The sequence below is a fragment of the Hordeum vulgare genome, chromosome 7H, assembly GCF_904849725.1.
Source record: "Hordeum vulgare subsp. vulgare chromosome 7H, MorexV3_pseudomolecules_assembly, whole genome shotgun sequence".
NCBI classification, from domain to species: Eukaryota; Viridiplantae; Streptophyta; class Magnoliopsida; order Poales; family Poaceae; genus Hordeum; species Hordeum vulgare.
The window spans coordinates 414,964,775-414,977,592 of record NC_058524.1 but is presented as its reverse complement, the minus strand read 5'-3'; positions in this window follow the sequence as shown (position 1 = coordinate 414,977,592).

The following is a 12,818-nucleotide window of genomic DNA, read 5'->3' as shown; positions in this document are numbered from 1 at the left end:
TCATATTACAAGTAGTCATGTGAAGTTGATATTCGTTCGATATTTTGATGATATGAATGTTGTGATTCCCTTAGTGGTGTTATGTGAACATCAACTACATAACACTTCACCATATTTGGGCCTAAGGGAACACATTGTGGAGTAGTAATTAGAGGGTGCATTGCGAGGGTGACAAAAACTTAAACCCCAGTCTAGGTACTACTCTGTAAGGGACTGATTTGGATCCTCATGTTTAATGCTATAGTGAGAATTTATTCTCAATACTTTTCTTGTAGTTGAGGATGCTTGCGGGAGGGTTAACCATAAGTGGGAGGTTTGTTCAAGTAAGAACAACACCCAATCACCGGTCCGCACACATATCAAATTATCAAAATATCGAACGTGAATTAACCCAACATGACAAACGTGACTAGATGAAATTCCCGTGTGCCCTTAAGAACGCTTTGCCTATTATAAGAACATGTTTTGACCTGTCCTTTGCCACAAAAGGATTGGGCTACCTTGCTGCACCTATTGATACTATTGCTACATGGTACTTGTTAAAATTATCTTGCTATCAAACAACTTGTTACCACTATTTTAGTGCTTGTAGAAATTACCTTGCTGAAACCCGCTTGTAATTTCCTTCCGCTCCTCGTTGGGTTCGACACTCTTACTTATTGGAACCCATCCTATAATCGATGATGAAGAAGAAGAAGAACTCCAAATAGAACAATCACCGCGCTCACGTCAAAGTATCGTATAACCTGTACCTGCAACTATTGTTGTAGTAATTTGTGAGCCACAAGGGCTAAGCAATCTCATTTCCAAAGGTATTAAGACTAGCAAAGATTAATGGGTGAGGTATGGTTATGTGGTGAGGCTGTGGCAAGAACTAAGCATTTATTTGAGTGGCTAACTTATGAGTACAAGAATAAGACGGGGTGGTCTACGCATAAATGTATGTGAACTAATTATGATCTAGAAAGTATCGTGAACACCTACTTTCGATTCAAACATAACCCCATCATGTCCTCTCTCAGATTTAGAACTCAAGAGTATAGACAACCATGGTTACGCACACTCTTGGAATATTTTAATTAATTCTACTTTAAGTTTGCTACGACCGGGTGTTAAATAGAGTTTCCAAGTTGACACATAATCGCGGGCAAAACTTTCCAAAAGATTGAACTATGCTGGGGTGCTCCAACTAGTCCTTCTCAAGCTATCACAAGCTTCCCTAGAGTGAAAACCTCAACCTAGAGATAGACCGAGGTATCTTGGATAACCTAGTGCACAATACATTCGTTAAGAGTAAAACAAATCCAGCAAAACCACCCGACATGCCAAATCCTAGTAGGTGTCGTGCGTATCTCTTTCTCAGGGCACTACTAGATGGACAAGACATCGGGCTGGATGAAACCCCGGTTGACCAGGGGGCGCCGGATATCACCCGGTTTGGACCAACACTCATGAGGAGCACTGGCCCGAGGGGTGATTAATTATCCACGGTGTCCAAAAAGTCCCTATGCAAGTTCATTAGTTATTAGGCAAATGTAGTACCAATGTTGGGCCCTGTCGGAAGAGTTTTATCCCAAAATAGAAATCTAGGGGGTCCCCATAACAACCCCAAGCATGTTAGGAATGCTCAAGATGGAACATAACGTCGATACACAAGTAACTAGGGCGGCAAGGGTGGAACAAAACACCGAGCTAGAAGGTCAAGCCTTCCACCTTCTACCAAGTATATATGTGCATTAAATTAAATAGCTATAATATGGCGATATCTCAAGAAATCCATGTTGTCACATGGAAGCAACTGCACCTACAACTAACAACACTATAAGAAGGGCCGAGCAAGCAGTAACATAGCTAAACAAAGGTTTGTTGGCTGTGGAGGGTTTAGAGGCTCTTCATGGAAATGTTGGGAAGCTTGACAAAATAGGTGGTAGGCAGCAAGACAGAGCGATAGAAACAATACAACTAGCATAGCAATGATAGTAGTGGTATCCAGGGCAATGATCATCTTGTCTCAGATCCCTCTTGGAATAAGAACGAATCCGTGAAGTAGAGGAACCAACGTACTCGGACGAATCCTCACATTCCGAAGCGGTTTCGAAACTCTAGCAAGAAAAAACAATCCAGGAAAAAATAATCAACACATGATAAACACCACAACATATGCATGACATGATGCGCAAATAGTTATGATGCATGTCCATACGATTATGCAAGGCATGACAAGCACAATAATAAATACTACACATTAAGTGAAGTTCAATATGCGACGAGTTGCATATTGATGAAACTCCACATTTGAATTATTTATTTCACTATCATTTATTTACTTGACAATATTTAATGTTGTTGAACATGGAAAGAGGTGAAACATAATTGAACTACACTATCTAGGCATTTTAAATGAGGCCAGAAACAACTTATATTATTTCCAAAATGACCCCATATATTAATTTCCAAATTGGTCCAGATATGAACTAAACACATTTTTATATTATTGAAGAGAGAAACAAATAACATCATGTGATTCTACATGTCATTCTAGTCGATTTACATATATGAATCATCTAAAACGGAGTTACGGTCTAAAAGATATGACCAACACAAGATAATATGTCATGAATGCAAAATGTATGCAAATGACAACCACAAGCATGTTAAATCATGGATACAACAAGATATTATGAAACTATATAAAAATCTAGACAATTTTCATATATGGCATGTTCAAAACGGAGGAACGGTTCAACAATTACGACCAATACAAGATATAGTGATAATCTTCCCAAAGTAGCAACGTGGCATTTTATATACACCAAAACACGCACCTACAAGATTCTAAAATGCACAAATAAGATATGGGGCAGTAGTTTACAAGATGCACAACAATCATCTCCTAATGGTAAATTGAATACAAGCATGGATCCATAGGAAATGATCTCACAAAATGGCTACTTGAACACAGTTTCAGCCTTAGTGAAAATAACAGTTTTTAACATAGTAGTTCTATTATGACGGCATATTGACAACAAGAAAAACATGTGCTATAGGTCATATAATGACATGAAAGTTTACCGCGTGGTACTAGGCATGATGCATTTCATTCCATTCAATTCTAGCAAGGTCTAATTAAACACACATTCATATCTAGCATCCCTACAACATGCATCCTGAAATAATGAGATTCTTAGACTTAGAAACATTTTGACCCTACAAACAACAACATTTCCATGGCATGTACACATGATGAAAACTATAGCCAAACATGACATACATGCCATGGGAAACCTACTAACAGCAAATAGTCATAGCATACTACAAATCACTTCATTTCACACATTCAAAAGAGGCATGGTTTGATTGATTCGAGCTTCACAAAATGGAACTTTACGAAAATAGATTAGTAATTTCAGTATGATAGCACTTTGATAGCAACAAATGAACAAGCTAATGATAATCTACATGGCAATTAGAGGCATGGCATCAGAATAGAAAACACATAGAAAAACTCTCACGAAGGAACCATATGCAAAATACCTACGAACTAGATGCAACCGTCCACACAAGTTTGAATAAAATAATAGTTTAGACGTATACATGAAGCACTTGCGACAGAGATTTGAGCATGTAGATACAAGGTATTATGTATGTAAATGTCACAATCATGTAGAGCACGAAGAATAGATAATTTTGCATATAAAGTTTATTTAAATCACACCCACGATTATTTAGATATGAATTAAACCGATTTATCATTCATTTATGCATATTTATACAAACAACAATTTAAAAAAAAATTAAACATGGATGAAAGTGGATACTATTAATCTACACAAAATTGTACACATTTTACATATATAAAACATTTTAATTCAATGCATGGTTATTTAATTATTAATGATTCAAAATAGCGGTAGTTTTTTTAAATATGCAATGTTGTGGATAATTACGAAATTCGCACGAGCAGGAAAAATCTACATGGGCCAAAACTCGCGAGCGTCAGATAGTATAATGCGCACATGGCGATGGATAGCGGGGCGTGCTCACCTAGCCTCATGGGCCCACTAGTAGAGCGGGTCGGAGTGTCGCAGGGAGCTAGGTCGGAGCGTGCAGCTGGGCGTGGCGCGGTTGCGAGGAATGACTAGGCAGTGGCCCAGGCAAAGGCGAGGAGGGGCAGGTCACGCGAGCGTCATGCTCCTCCACGATGGGAGACAGGGCGCGGTAGCGGCTGGTCAAGGACGACGCGGCGACTGCAGACGAGGGTCTTTGGGAAGGCCGGATCTGGAGGCTCACTGACCGCATCCGACCGTTCCCGGTGGATGTGGCACTAAACAGTGACCAGAGCTTGGTGGCCAGGAGCTCGGGCGTCGGGGTCCATGGCGGCGCCTCTCCTGCACATGGATAGAGAAAGGGGATAGATTAGAGGAGTGAGGAGGAAAGAGAGATAGCACTGGGCGACGACGCTCATCTGTTGGGGTCCGATCGCCGAAGCTACTGCCAACGATCTGGCGGCACGATGGTCCGGTGGGATAGCACTGCTCTCAATCCACCCTGATTGAGGCACGGGAGGACGAGGCGTGGAGCAGCTCGGACGGTTGGCGATGGCCTGATCCGGGCCCGGGCGGGCCAGGTCCGGGCTGCGGTGGGCCTTGGGGTGGATGGTGGTTGTGAGGCGACGACGTGGCGCACAATGGATGGCTGGGAGCGACTCAGGTGGCGGCTGGGCCGCTAGGGCGGTGCTAAGTGGCGACGGCGGGGTCACCAATGCAGAAAACGAGGCACAGGTGGCGGCTGTTGCGAAGTGGGATCGATGGCTGGGTAGCTAGAGTGGCTAGGCTGCCCAAAACGGCATGGAGAGTGCTTAAAAATGAAGGGGATAGGTTTTGAGGGTCTTGGGGTGTTTTTTCACCCTACGATCGTTATCCGATGGCTTTGACAGGAGGGAAGGCTTGCTGGGCCTAGTGGTTGTGTAGATGGGCTAGGCTGAGATGAGAGAGAGGTTTGCGGCCCGACACAAGTTTTTAAACACTCAAAACGTCCGCGAATAAACCGGCTGGTGCCGCTATATGTTTATCTATTGGGGTATCAAACAACCTCTGAATGCGACAAAATTTGGCACGCGGTGTACTTACAATAAAATAAGACGACACACCAACTTTCGACCCAATCAAAGAATGTTTTATACACACTTTTAAAAATAATATTTTAATGATGACGCGCGCGCGTGCGTGTGTGGTTGGTCTCAAGACGGTCAACGACAAGAACAGAGAGAACCAACAACTAATAATGGATGCAAGTTTTGAAAAATGGCGACAACGGAGTGCCGACACAGTGCGGATGATGCGAATGATGCGATGATGAATGCGACAACCAAATAAATCAACGGAGACAACGGAATAAAAAGGAATCTTCTCGAGCATTGATTCCGGGCTATTAGACATGCATTGCTCATTCTCACCTCGAGGATCGGTGCAAATTTTGCCGGTGCATCCAAACCCCGCGACATGATACACTCTGTTGCACATAAGCCTCATTATATCTTCCTCAAAACAGCCACCATACCTACCTATCATGGCATTTCCATAGCCATTCCGAGATTATTGCAATGCCACTTCCATCATCATCTTATACATGAATTCAACATTCATTATCATATTGCTTTGCATGATCGCAAGATAGCTAGCATGATATTTCCATGGCTTATCCGTTTTTTCATATGTTTTGCTACGCTAGATCATTGCACATCCTGGTACACTACCAGAGGCATCCATATTGAGGCATATTGTTTCATAGGTTTTTATATCGAGTTGTAAGAAATTAAAAGTGATGATCATCATTATTAGAGCATTGTCCAAGTGAGGAAAGGATGATGGAGACTATGATTCCCCCACAAGTTGGGAAGAGACTCTAGACGAAAAATGAAAAATGGGGGAGGCCAAATGAGCTCACCAAAAAAATGGGGGAGGTAAAAAAGGGGGGAAAAGCCCATCATGAAAAATATAAAACATAAAGAAATAAATGAGAAAAAAGAGAGAAGGGACTTTGATACTGTCCTTTACCATACTTGTGCCTCAAATTGGCACCATGTTCTTCATATAGAGAGTCTCTTGTTTTGTCACTACTAGCGGAAATTTTTCATTATAGAACTTGGCTTGTATATTCCGTTGACATGCTTCCTCAAATGCCCGAGGTCTTCATGAGCAAGAAAGTTAGATGCACACCCACTTAGCTTTAGTTGAGCTTTTATGCACTTATAACTCTAGTGCATCCGTTTCATGGAAATCCCTACTCCTCGCATTGATATCTATTGATGGGCATATCCATAGCCCGTTGATACGCCTAGTTGATGCAATACTTTCTTCTCCACTTTGACCCCTTTGAAACCTACCACCATATTATATTCCATCTTTATGCTATATCCATGGTTCACGCCCATATATTGAGTGAGTAATAAAGAGCTGAAACGCGTTAAAAAGTACAATCCAATTGCTTGGTTTGAAACCGGAGTGCTCATATTTATACTTTATACTAGGAAGACCAAGCATGACAATATATATTATTTTGTAGGGATGGCTCTCTTTAGCATTGTTGTTTTAAAAGGACATAATTATTTGCTAGTAAACCTGAGTATGGGTGTGTTTTTGACAAATGATAGACTATTGCCTTTAATCACTTGTATCTTAATATTCATGTCATAATTAAACATTTGTTCAAGATTATGCCACATAGCATTCCACATATAAATTATCACTTTATCGTTTACCAACTTGAGGACGAGCAGTAATTAAGCTTAGGGATGCTGATACGTCTCCATCGTATCGATAATTTTTGATTGTTTCATGCCAATGTTCTACAACTTTCATATACTTTTGGCAACATTTCATATTATTTTTGGGACTAACTTACTTATTCACTGCCCAGCGCGAGTTCCTATTATCGTGTGTTTTTTGTTTCACAGAAATTTCATATCAAATGAAGTCCAAATGCGATAAAAAGTAATGGAGATTTTTTTTCAAATATATGTGAAGTTTTGGAAGAAGAATCAACACAACACAATGCCCGAGGGAGGCACAAGCCAACATTGCATAACTAGGGGGATTGGCCGCGCCCTCATGGCTTGTGGCTCCACCTTAAGTCGTTTGGGGTGTGCTACTACAACAAAAGACCTTCCAACGGCGCCAGAAACACGTGCTGACGGGAGACTATTCTTGTCTTGATACTACTCGGCAACGGCACGAGGAATCCTTCTGCTACGGCTACGCCTTTAGGGAATTCCTAGGAAAATATGCAAAGGATTTCCCCCATGGCCTTGCCTTGGTGTTCCCTCAAAGCGGAAAGGGTGATGTAGCACAGCGGTGGTAAGTATTTCCCTCGGTTTTGAGAACCAAGGTATCGATCCAGTGAAGGAGTATCACAAGTACCTGCACAAACACAAAATGCTTGCTCCCAACGCTATGAAGGGTTTGTCAATCCCTTATAGATTGTTTGCCAAGTGAGAACTGAAAGCAACAAAGTAAAAAAGCAAAGTAAAAGCGAAAGTGGAAACAATAGGTGTGAATAGACCCGGGGGCCGTAGAGTTCACTAGTGGATTCTCTCATGAAAGCAAGTAGACGGTGGGTGAACAAATTACTGTCGAGCAATTGATAGAACCGCGCAAAGTCGTGACGTCATCTATGGCAATGATTATATCTATAGGCATCACGTCCAAAACAAGTAGACCGATACTTTCTGCATCTACTACTATTACTCCACACGTCGACCGCTATCCAACATGCATCTAGTGTATTAAGTCCAAAAGAACAGAGTAACGCCTTAAGCAAGATGACATGATGTAGATGGACAATCTCATATCTACAACAAAGCCCATATTGTTACCCTTGATGGCAACTACACGATGTGTGCCTTGCTGCCCCTACTGTCAATGGGAAAGGTCACCACACGGTATGAACCCAAAACCAAGCACTTCTCCCATTGCAAGAATCATAGATCTAGTTGGCCAAACAAAACCCAAGACTCGGAGAGACTTACAAGGATATCAAATCATGCATATAAGAAATCAGCAAAGACTCAAATATATATCATAGATAATCTGATCAGAAATCCACAATTCATCGGATCTCGACAAACACACCGCCAAAGAGGATTACATCGGATAGATCTCCATGAAGATCATGGAGAACTTTGTATTGAAGATCCAAGAGAGAGAAGCAGCCATCTAGCTACTAACTACGGACCCGTAGGTCTGAAGTGAACTACTCACGAGTCATTGGAGGGGTGATGATGTTGATGTAGAAGCCCTCCAACTCCAAAGTCCCCTCCGGCAGGGCACCGGGAAGGGTCTCCAGATGAGATCTCGCGGAAACGGAAGCTTGCAGCGGCGGAAAAGTGTTTTCGTGGATTCCCTGATTGTTTCTGTATTTTAGGGAATATATAGGCGAAGGAGCTAGGTCAGGGGGCACCAGGGAGGCCACAAGCCTGCTAGCCGCCGCCCCCCTGGTGGCGTCTACACGGCTTGTGGGCCCCCTGTAGCTCTCCTGCCTTGGCCCTCAAGCCCCCTGATCTTCTTCCGTTCGGGAAAAATTTGTTTCGGGGATTTTATTCCGTTTGGACTCCGTTCCAAAATCAGATCTGAAAAAGAGCCAAAAACACAGAAAAAACAGGAACAGGCACTTGGGACTGAATTAATAAGTTAGTCCCAAAAAAGATATAAAAGGTACATAAAACATCCAAAGATGACAACATAACAGCATGAAACCATCAAAAATTATAGATACGTTTGAGACGTATCAGGGCCCTACTTTCATCGCAAGAAAGATAACTTTCCAATAAAAATTCCCTCAGAATTTTAGCCCGATCGGAGTTATGGATCTCCGTATATTTAAGAAACGGTGAAGGGCCAGAAAACACGAGCGAAAACAGGAGAGAAATAGAGAGAGAGGTCCAATCTCAGAGGGGCTGCTACCCTCCGGGTGCCATGGTGGCCTCCCACCTAGGGGGAGACCAAGTAAGAAGAAGAAGGAGGGGGCTCTCTCCCCCTCTCTCTCGGTGGCATCGGAGCGCTGCGAGGGCAACCATCGTAATGGCTATCTACACCAAAAACTTCGCCGTTGTCACCACCAACTCTCTCTCCCTCTATGCTGCGGTGTAAAACCTCTCTTCCCCGCTATAATCTCTACTTATACATGGTGCTTATTCTATATATTATTATCCAATGATGTGTGTCTATCCTATGATGTTTGAGTAGATCTCTTTTGTCCTACGGGTTAATTGTGGTATGATGTTATTGATATGAGTTATACTAGGGATCAAGCCCTAACAAAACTAACTAGATTACATGATCAATCTCATCCAACTCCTCAGTGACCAGCGAGCCTACGAAGGAATTGCTCAGTCACGGTGGGTAGCATCATGGAATTGGTGATGAAGAAGGGTTGGTGATGATGAAGACCGAAGATTCCCCTCTCTAGATCCCCAAATGGGCTCCGGATATGTCCTCTCAATGAAGAACACGAGGTGGCAGCGGCTCCGTATTGTGAAACACGATGAAACTTCATCCAATGTTTTTCTCTCAAAAAATAGGATTTTATAGTGGTGAGATTAGGATCAGCGGAGCCCCGTGGGCCCGCTATCCACCAGGGCACGCCAGTGGCTGGTGCGCCCTGGTGCCTAGTGGCGCGCCATGGGTTAACCTCTAATGTGGAACTTGACAGAGTGGATATGTGATAAAAATTACCGAGTGTTTTGGTGGCTAACTTTGAGCATTTGAGCAATCAGTTCATTTTACTACCTCACCCCCTTTTAATTGTATTGGCTTTCCTATGGAGTCAAAAGTGATTTCTCACAAATATAAAATGAAGAGTCTTCTAGCTTGAAGCTTGAGCCAATATTATTCCTTTCTGGCATCCACGGGTATCTCCACATAAACCTTAAGCAATATCTCTCCATGGACTAATCCTGGAATATCTAGGTAAAAGTTTTAGTCCAAGAGACAATGTATGTTGTCATGAATTATCAAAATCACCAAGGGAGGATATGTGCTTTCAATCTTCCCCTTTTTGGTAATTGATGACAACATACAATCAAATCTTCAAATAAAGATACTCATAAGGATATGACAACTTTGAAGCAAATATGACTAGTACAAGTTCCACCTAAATGTGTCCAATCCCTTTAAAGGATAGTTGCTTTGGAATGCATGGGCACACACAAGGTAGAAGGACAAGACAAGTCATAGGAATCTTGGCTATATGCATCAAACTTATGTGAATGGAATACTTCCATGTTTAAGACTCCCTCTTGCAAACAATATGTGCAAGAAACAAGAGGTCATCATGAACAAGGATATGATGCATATACTTACCTTGAGGATCTTGAGCGTCTTGACATAGGAGTACACTTGGGAAATCAAATGTTATATAACACAAGAGTACCCTATTGTAAAGAAGCAAAGAAATTCAAAAGTACCCAGAAATTGAAGACATAATTAAGATAGGATTTAAAGAAAGAATATGTCTCCAAGGAACAAGAACTTTTTCACCCCTAAAAATGAGTATGTTAAGTTTCCTCTCCCCCTGAATCAGGGCATGTAGATATTGGGAGTAGGTACGGAAAATAAGTTCAAACTAATAAAGCCAATGAAAACGGTATTTATCTCTCCCCCTTAATGTGTAGAGTTTCATACAAGTATCTCCCCTTAGTGTTGTTGCTCCCTCTTTTGTATAAGCTTCTTGATAGTATTTGATAGTATTTCTCCCCTATAAATAGGTTCATTGAATGGAAGCTTTGATGATATTAATCCCCTTTGGCACAGTTACCAAAAAGAAAGGTCAGAGGGTAAGGGCTCATTGAGAGAAAAACAATAAATAGGATCCTGGATTCTTCTCTCTTCTGTAACGGTGCTTGGAATTTTTCTTTTCTCCCCCTTAGATATTTTGTAGAGTTCATTGAATGTTATCCCCCTTAGGTATGGATAACAGTTCCTTGAATGATCTCCCCCTAAGTTAGGGATCCTAGAGGATTCTCACTCTTATATTGCATGGGATCACTGAGATTTTCTCCCCCTAGAGAAGTTGTCTCCCCGTGAGACAATAGTCCAAAAGAAATTATCAAAGCAACCAAGTCAGAAAAATTAAAGTCACCGAGGCATAATGATTCGGTAGAACCGAGATTGATATTTAGGCCTCTTGGAGAAATCGGTTGGACCAAGTTTCCCAATTCGGTGAAATCGAGTTGCACAGATAGTCAACTCTTTTAACAAAAAATAGGTTGATTGAAAGAATTGTTTCAAAAGGTCAAGAGTCCAAAAGAATGATAATTCCAACTGAGACATTTAAACAAAAGTAAGAAGAAAAAGGGACGATTTTTTAATGATAATACACACATATAGATGAGAGTGGAATGGTTCTAAGAATGTGAAAGATCAAATGTGAACCATACGATATTTTCCATCTAGATGTGGGGCGGTGACTAGGTCACCTATATTAGAGTATTTGACTTGATGAGTCAAGCAAGGATGCTTGATCATAGTTCATACTCATCGTTAAGCGTGAAATGGGGTTGCCATTTTTCGATTAAGCATTTCAATGTCTTCATATTACTTGAGTTGTTGTACACCATGAATTGGTGTAGAGCTTTGTCAAGGATATGAGTACATACCTTCGAATGATGTTGATGACGTGGCATGTAGTAGAACTTGTTGTGGATGCTCAAAATCGATGAAGATCATCTCGAGTTGGGAGCTATCTGTGTCGTTTTGGTTCACTTCTCACCTACTATGGTTAGTCAGGCAAGGAAGAACATAATATATCCAAATGACATGAGTGAAATTCAATATCATAGAATTGTCAAGGATATGATTTCGTTGTCTTCTTCTTCCATCTCCGAAGAAAAGGTTGTTGATACTTGGCCATGTAAAGATTGCTTTTGATGAGATTTAGTTTGCAATATTGTGTAGTGTATTTCTTCCAAGTACCTATAAAAGGTTAGATGCAATACAAGGGAGCATAGTTTCCAAGACATAAGATAGTCATATCAATGGCATCAAGGAACAGTCAGTCAAGCTCATGCCCTTGCATGAATCCGAGTGAGTCTAGCTCAAGTTTGAAGCATCAATGATGTTCAACTCACTCCTCAAATTATAGAACACGTTCTCATCAAGTGGTTTGGTGAAAATATCAGCCAGTTGTTTGTCAGTACGAACATGCCTGAGATCGATATCTCCTTTGGCAACATGATCACACATGAAATGATGTCGTACTTGGATGTGCTTGGTTCTAGAATGTTGCACATGATTATATGCAATCTTAATAGCACTTTCATTATCACACAACAATGGGAATTTTCTAACATGAATGCCATAATTCGTAAGCGTTTGAGACATCCATAGTAATTGAGCATAGCATGATCCAGCTGCAATGTATTCAGCTTCGGCAGTTGATAAGGATACCTAGTCTTGTTTCTTGGATGTCCAAGAGACAAGAGATCTCCCAAGAAATTGACATGTACCTGAGGTGGATTTTTTATCAACCTTGTCTCGAGCATAGTCCGAGTTGGAATAGCCAACAGGATCAAAGGAAGATCCCTTGGGATACCATATGTGAATGTTTGGTGTATGCATAAGGTATCTCCCTATCCTTTTCACAACCAATAGATGACACTCTTTAGGTGCTTCTTGATAGCGGGCACACATGCAAACACTTAGCATGATATCAGGATGAGACGCACATAGATATAACAGTGATGCAGTCATTGATCGATAAACCTTTTGATCAACGGGTGCATCATCCTTAGTGAGGTGAAGATGTCCACTAGTAGGCATGGG